The sequence below is a fragment of the Euprymna scolopes genome, chromosome 17 (assembly GCF_053919585.1).
Source record: "Euprymna scolopes isolate OS-2025 chromosome 17, ASM5391958v1, whole genome shotgun sequence".
In the NCBI taxonomy this organism is placed as follows: Eukaryota; Metazoa; Mollusca; class Cephalopoda; order Sepiida; family Sepiolidae; genus Euprymna; species Euprymna scolopes.
The window spans coordinates 99,299,289-99,306,976 of NC_136498.1; positions in this window are offsets into that span (position 1 = coordinate 99,299,289).

Consider the following 7,688-nt stretch of genomic DNA (forward strand, 5'->3'; position numbering starts at 1 on the left):
GAAAAAAACAACCCCCACCCCAAAACAAAAGAGAAAGATAGAGCGAGACAGATAGATAAAGAATAATAATAGATGTAAAGAGATAGAGAGAAGAAGAGAGATATAAAGAGCGAGTGAAAAGGGGGAATAAGGGAGGAAGGAAGAAAAAAGTAGATAGAGCGAATGAGAGAAGGGAAGAGGATAAAGACAGGACTAAACAAAGAGAGAGAAAGAAAGAGAGAAAGACAGAGAGAGAGGTAATAGAAAGAAAAAAAGAGGAGGGAAAGGGATTTGATTTGCATTGCAAATGGAAATAAATCTACCGTAAGAGAATGCAAATGCTTTGCAGCGATCCGTTCTGTAAGCTGCAACAGTTTATTGCAATGTCCGTGCACACATGAGTGCGCGCATCTGTTTCGCCATATTCGTGCGCGTGTGAGTGTTTATGTGTGTGCATTTATCCATGTGTATTTATGCCTGTACCCATGTATATATGATTTTGCGTGTGCTTTATTCAAGCGTGTGTTCGTGTGTCTGTTCATGCATGTGTATTTGTTATGTGCGTATATGTGCAAGCATGTGTATGTACGTGTACGCATGCGCACGTGTGCATGTACGTGCTGCTAGGGCAATTAGTCCGCACCTATTCCATATTCTGATACATTAAACGGTTTGTATCTGATGCTGCCGTTAAAATCTGTTTAAAAATTCAAATCAGACAATGCGATGTTATAATTACGTTAAAATACCGTTTACTAATTTAATGTTCCCTAGGAAATCTCTCTGCCAGGAAGGGGTCTATTTTGGAGTATAGGAACTCTTTTTATGCCCAAAAAATAAAATCCAGTACAAATATATGCAAAATAACTAAAGTAAACTCGCAGGCAAATTTCTGCGATTATTTCGCCATAACACACGATAATGGGATGTTTGAGTTAATATTTTTCCAAAAAGTATAAATGCTCAGTCCAACCAGGAGAATTTTAATCCCAAACGCTACAATCACCCGCAAAAATAACAGCAGAACACGATTAAAATCCTCCAAGCAAGCTCTATTAAAAATAACCCACAATTAACAGAATCGTATTTAGCATCGATACTAATACATTACACGAACTGCAATAGCTTCAATACATTTATATCAGATCTACATTTGCGTTCCATGTTTAAAAAGAATGTGTCCTCTATAGTATCAGACCTGTCAGAATAGTAAATTATAGGTATAGAGCGCTTCATACCCCTCAAAAAGTACCAGCAAAAACCTAACAGCCAGCTGTGGTTCTCTCCAAAATCTGCTGCTGCCATTGCGCACAGAAACCACTTTTTCCATTGTTTCCAACGTAATAGATGTATTGAAACTAAAGCCGCTTTCAGGAATACTAGCAACTACTGCGAAAGACTATGAAAAAACGCGAGAGATTTTATGCTCAGTCCATTAAGTCCAAAGTTGCTGAGCAGTGGCTTGTTTCCATCAGTTTTGGCAAATAACAAACAGGGTCCTGAATAGATGCGTGTGCTCTATCCAAACCATTATCATTGGACCTGAGGTCATCTCGTCAGCATTTGCAACTAATTTTACCCTATGCGAACAAGGTCGCCACCCTCCGTATTTTCTCCTGTATCTGAAAACACGCTGTACGACATGTACATGCGTGATGTTGACAAGCTAATCAAAAACCTTGATTCCAGTAAAGCAACTGGCTCTAAGGGCATTCCAATTACAGTGCTGAAAAAACTTCAACCAGAACTAGCTCTCATACTTACAAAGCTGTTTAAGCATTGTCTTATGGAGAATTGCTTTCTAACAGCCTGGAAAACCTCATCAGTATGTCCGTATTTTAGAATTCAGGTGATCGGTCATCCCCCTCTCAGTACAGACAAATAAGTCTCCTGTGCGTCATGAGTAAGTTGTTGGAATCTGTGTTAAATAGAGAAGTAGTCAACCGCCTCAGTCAAAATTAACCTCCTTAGTGACATGCAATATGGTTTCCGTTCTGCTAGATCTACAGCAGATGTGCTAACGGTTATATCTCGTAAGATTAGCGAATCTCTCGGGGATGGCTGCCTTTCTAGGGCAATTGCTCTTGACATATCAAAGGCCTTTGATAGAGTATGGCATAAAGGTTTACTTCACAAGATCTATAGCTATGGTATAGCTGGAAATGTCTTCTCAATTATTAAATCATTTTTCTCTGATAGGCTCATAAGAGTAGTGGTTGATGGGCAGAAATCAGCAGCTAAAGCTATGAATGCTGGGGTCCCTCGGGGGTCCAACCTGAGCCCAACTCTCTTCCTGATTTACATCAATATCCTCCCAACTAACATTCTTAGATCATTCGTAGACAGTTATGCCCACGACACTACTATCTATGGCAACACTCCAAAGGCCATAAACAACCAAGTTCTCTCTGATTCTCTCTCCTAAGGTCCTGAGCACGTGGTGCGATGGAGAAAGAGGTAGCTGGTTACTTTTAATGCATCTAAAACGAAGCTTCTATCTCTACATCATCAACGCTCTGATCCCCATCTGGTATCAATTGAAATGAATGACTCTCGTCTTGTGGAGGCTTCTGGGTCTGATCTTGATCTGAAATGTAATATGTACATCAAATCTGTTGCAAGATCGCATAAAAAAATGGTGGGATCATTATACCGTTCCAGTAGATATCTCACTGCTGATGTTATTATCAATCTATATAAGAGCCAAGTACGTCCAAGGATGGAGTACTGTTGCCACATCTGGGCAGGAGAAAGATCTAACCCTACCTTGACAGAGTTCAAAATAGACTTCGTAGCCTAGTGGGGGATGCTATTTCCCACAAAAGAGATGTTGCGGGCCTGTCTCTGCTTTATCGTTATTTTCATGGCAAGTGCTTCTCTGTGCTCCAATCTATGGTCCTCTCTCGCTAAAGCTTCACAAAAACCACTCGTCTAACTGAAACCACTATCAATAATTTCGTCTACTCTTTATCTGTGCCTAAACGTAAACGTAGATTTCATGAACACAGTTTTTTTAGAACAGCACGCCTGTGGAAGTCTCTTCCGTTTCCCGGCTTTCCAGCTGATTACAATATGGTCGTCTTCAAGTCCAACGTAAACAAGTTCTTTGTAAGCCGTCCCCTTAAGTAATCCAATTTACCAAATTTCCACTACTAATGATTACTACGATATTGTCCCATTGACTACTGTACACTCATTAACCCTTATCCTCAAGTGGCCCCTAAATGGTGACTCCTTTGTAAAAAAAAAAAACGATTTCTACAATTGAAAAAAAATTGATAAACTACAATTAATTTAAATAAATATATACACAAATATAGTAATACGTAAATAAGAGATTAAATTACACTTTATTTTTCCACTCGCCAAAACTCTCGGATCTAGACGCCATTAACGACAATTACAACCAGAAAGCTGGTTACTAGTGGTGGATACTGTTTCGGATCCCTTCGGATGGTCGAGGGAGGAGATCCTCTCACAATGAAATTAAGCGCATCTCTCTCTCTCTCTCTCTCTCGCTCTCTCTCTCTCTCTCTCATATATATATATATATATATATATATATATATATATATATATATAGTGTTATAATGGAATAATTCCAGGAGGAAATCCGAGTATGAGAGCTCAATGTGGTAAACAGAGCAATAACATAAAAATATAACACGGAAATATTTCCGTGTTATATATATATATATATATATATATATATATATATATATATATATAACACGGAAATATTTCCGTGTTATATATATATATATATATATATATATATATATATATATATATATATATATATATATATAACACGGAAATTACATAATTGTCGATGCAATAATTTATTTCAACCTTATGGTATTTTCAAGCATCTAAACTAGACAATTACATTTTTGATACTCAGTACTTGAGTATCAAAAATGTAATTGTCTAGTTTAGATGCTTGAAAATACCATAAGGTTGAAATAAATTATTGCATCGACAATTATGTAATGTCCGTGTTATATATATATATATATATATATATATATATATATATATATATATATATATATATTAGTAATGGGAGGATTCCAATATTTTCCCAATTCCGATACAATTACCGATTCCGATTCTTTATAAATCTCTAATTGTTTAACTATAAGATCGTTATTTCCGCTGATTTTCGTAAAAACACATGTTAAATATAAAGAAATTTTCCAAAACGTCAAAATACACTTGTGGGGAAGGAACTATTGATTTTAGCTTTACTGGTAATTTAAAATCAATAAATATTTACTATTTTATCATCATTACCAGCAATGGAAGATTTTGGTTTTAACAATCGATTTGGCATCGGAAAATAAGCGTCAAGTTTTCCGATTCCGATACCGATTTCGATACCCCCAAATATTCCGATTTTTCCGATCCCGGATTCCGATTCCAATTAATCGTCCCAACATTAATATATATATATATATATATATATATATATATATATATATATATATATATATATATATAGTGGTTTCTGTGTAATTTAGCAGATAATATGCATTTAATCAGAAAGTGATCAATAATATTACGAATACTCGAGTTAACAGATAGACAAAGAGAGAGAGAGAGAGAGAGAGAGAGAGAGAGAGAGAGAGAGAGAGAGAAACACCCAACAATATATAACGTATCATCCAACAATATATTATTTAACATTGGTAATGAAAAGAATAAAGGTTTTATGCTAGTGAGTCCTTATGCCCTCTATCTTTAAACGCTAGTTCAAGAGGAGCGAATTATCTATTTTCCTAATAACAGGCGGCCATTGCTCCGGTTCACCTGTATCGAAAATATCGATCGAGGCGCAAATCCACTCGCGACACCCTCGGACGCTGATAGTTGCGTCGCTTAGCAACCAACTTGAGATAGAACGAGGTAAGGACGTTTTTCCCAAAGTTAATGACGCAATCAACAGAGAACGTTTGGGCAAATGACAAACATTTGGACATAAAAAAAATAACCATCGCAATTGATAGAGTATTAATTGTATATATCTTTGACAGTGATTGTCCATGACTGTAAATGTTTTTCCTTTTTATTTTATCTTCTAAATTTGTTTCTTTACATTTTTTTAATCCCAAAAAACAAGGCTTATTCTCAGTGGAGTGTAAGAGTCTACGATAATTTTAAATCCTTGTACAAAAAATCTGGAAACTTATTGAAGACACTTCGTACTTAGTTCCTTATATAATATTCTCATTTTTTTTAAATTATTATTATTATAGGGACCAGATTTGTAAAGAGAAATGTAGGTACAGCAAGATGTTTATCCACATTACATTTAAATTTCTGCATCGGTCGGGAAAATACGAAGTGAGGGAAGAATTCCAAAGGAGAGCGGTACGATCAAATAAAGTAGAAACATCCATGGTTATCTATAGTGAAAAGGTGAGATTTTGCTACTAGTTGGATTGGTCTCTGTTTTTATTGTTGTTAAGTAGTACAAGTGCAGCAAATTCATCGGAGCACATTCCGTGGGAGTACTTGTAAAATAAACACAGGGTGCAAAACGGCAGTAATATGACAGGGCCTGAAGCTTGACAGATAAAGTAGGCGTCGAATTCTTATTTTAATGACAAGAAAATTTACTGGTTTAGAATTACATTAAAATCAGGGAGAAACAAATATGATTAGTTATAACTTGTGTTAATTTAATCAGCGCAATTAACGATGAACACGTTATCTCAAACTTCAGTTTGACAGACTAATGAAAATACTATTTCAAAATAAAACATTCCACTATTGAAAATACTATTTCAGAATCAAACAACACTATTAAAATACAATTTCAGAATGAAACATAACACTATTGAAAATACTATTTTAGAATGAAACATAACACTATTGAAAATACTATTTTAGAATAAAACAACACTATTGAAAATAATATTTTTGAATGAAACAACACTATTGAAAATACTATTTTTGAATAAAACAACACTATTGAAAATAATATTTTAGAATGAAACAACACTATTGAAAATAATATTTTAGAATGAAACAACACTATTGAAAATAGTATTTCAGAATGATACATAACACTATTGAAAATACTATTTTAGAATGAGACAACACTATTGAAAATACTATTTTAGAATGAAACAACACTATTGAAAATACTATTTACGAATGAAACTACATTATTGAAAATACTATCTTAGAATGAAACAACACTATTGAAAATAATATGTTAGAATGAAACAACACTATTGAAAATACTATTTAAGACTGGAACATAACACTATTGAAAATACTATTTTAAAATGAAACAACATTATTGAAAATACTATTTTAGAATGAAACAACACTATTGAAAATACTATTTACGAATGAAACTACATTATTGAAAATACTATCTTAGAATGAAACATAACACTATTGAAAATACTATTTTTGAATGAAACAACACTATTGAAAATACTATTTCAGAATGAAACATTCTACTATTGAAAATACTATTTCAGAATGAAACAACACTATTAAAAATACAATTTCAGAATGAAACATAACACTATTGAAAATACTATTTTAGAATGAAACATAACACTATTGAAAATACTATTTTTGAATGAAACAACACTATTGAAAATACTATTTTAGAATGAAACAACACTATTGAAAATAATATTTTAGAATGAAACAGCACTATTGAAAATACTATTTTAGAATGAAACATAACACTATTGAAAATACTATTTTTGAATGAAACAACACTATTGAAAATACTATTTTAGAATGAAACAACACTATTGAAAATACTATTTCAGAATGAAACAACACTATTGAAAATACTATTTTAAAATGAAACAACACTATTGAAAATACTATTTTAAAATAAAACAACACTAAGTAAAATACTATTTCAGAATGAAACATAACACTATTGAAAATACTATTTTTGAATGAAACAACACTATTGAAAATATTATTTCAGAATGAAACAACACTAAATAAAATTCAATTTCAGAATGAAACATAACACTATTGAAAATACTATTTCAGAATGAAACATAAGACTATTGAAAATACTATTTTAAAATGAAACATAACACTATTGAAAATACTATTTACGAATGAAACATAAGACTATTGAAAATACTATTTTAAAATGAAACATAACACTATTGAAAATACTATTTCAGAATGAAACATAAGACTATTGAAAATACTATTTTAAAATGAAACATAACACTATTGAAAATACTATTTCAGAATGAAACATAAGACTATTGAAAATACTATTTTAAAATGAAACATAACACTATTGAAAATACTATTTCAGAATGAAACAACACTATTGAAAATACTATTTTAGAATGAAACATAACACTATTGAAAATACAATTTTAAAATAAAACAACACGAAGTAAAATACTATTTCAGAATGAAACATAACACTATTGAAAATACTATTTTTGAATGAAACAACACTATTGAAAATACTATTTCAGAATGAAACAACACTATTGAAAAAACTATTTTAGAATGAAACAACACTATTAAAAATACAATTTCAGAATGAAACATAACACTATTGAAAATACTATTTTAGAATGAAACATAACACTATTGAAAATACTATTTTTGAATGAAACAACACTATTGAAAATACTATTTTAGAATGAAACAACACTATTCAAAATAATATTTTAGAATGAAACAGCACTATTGAAAAT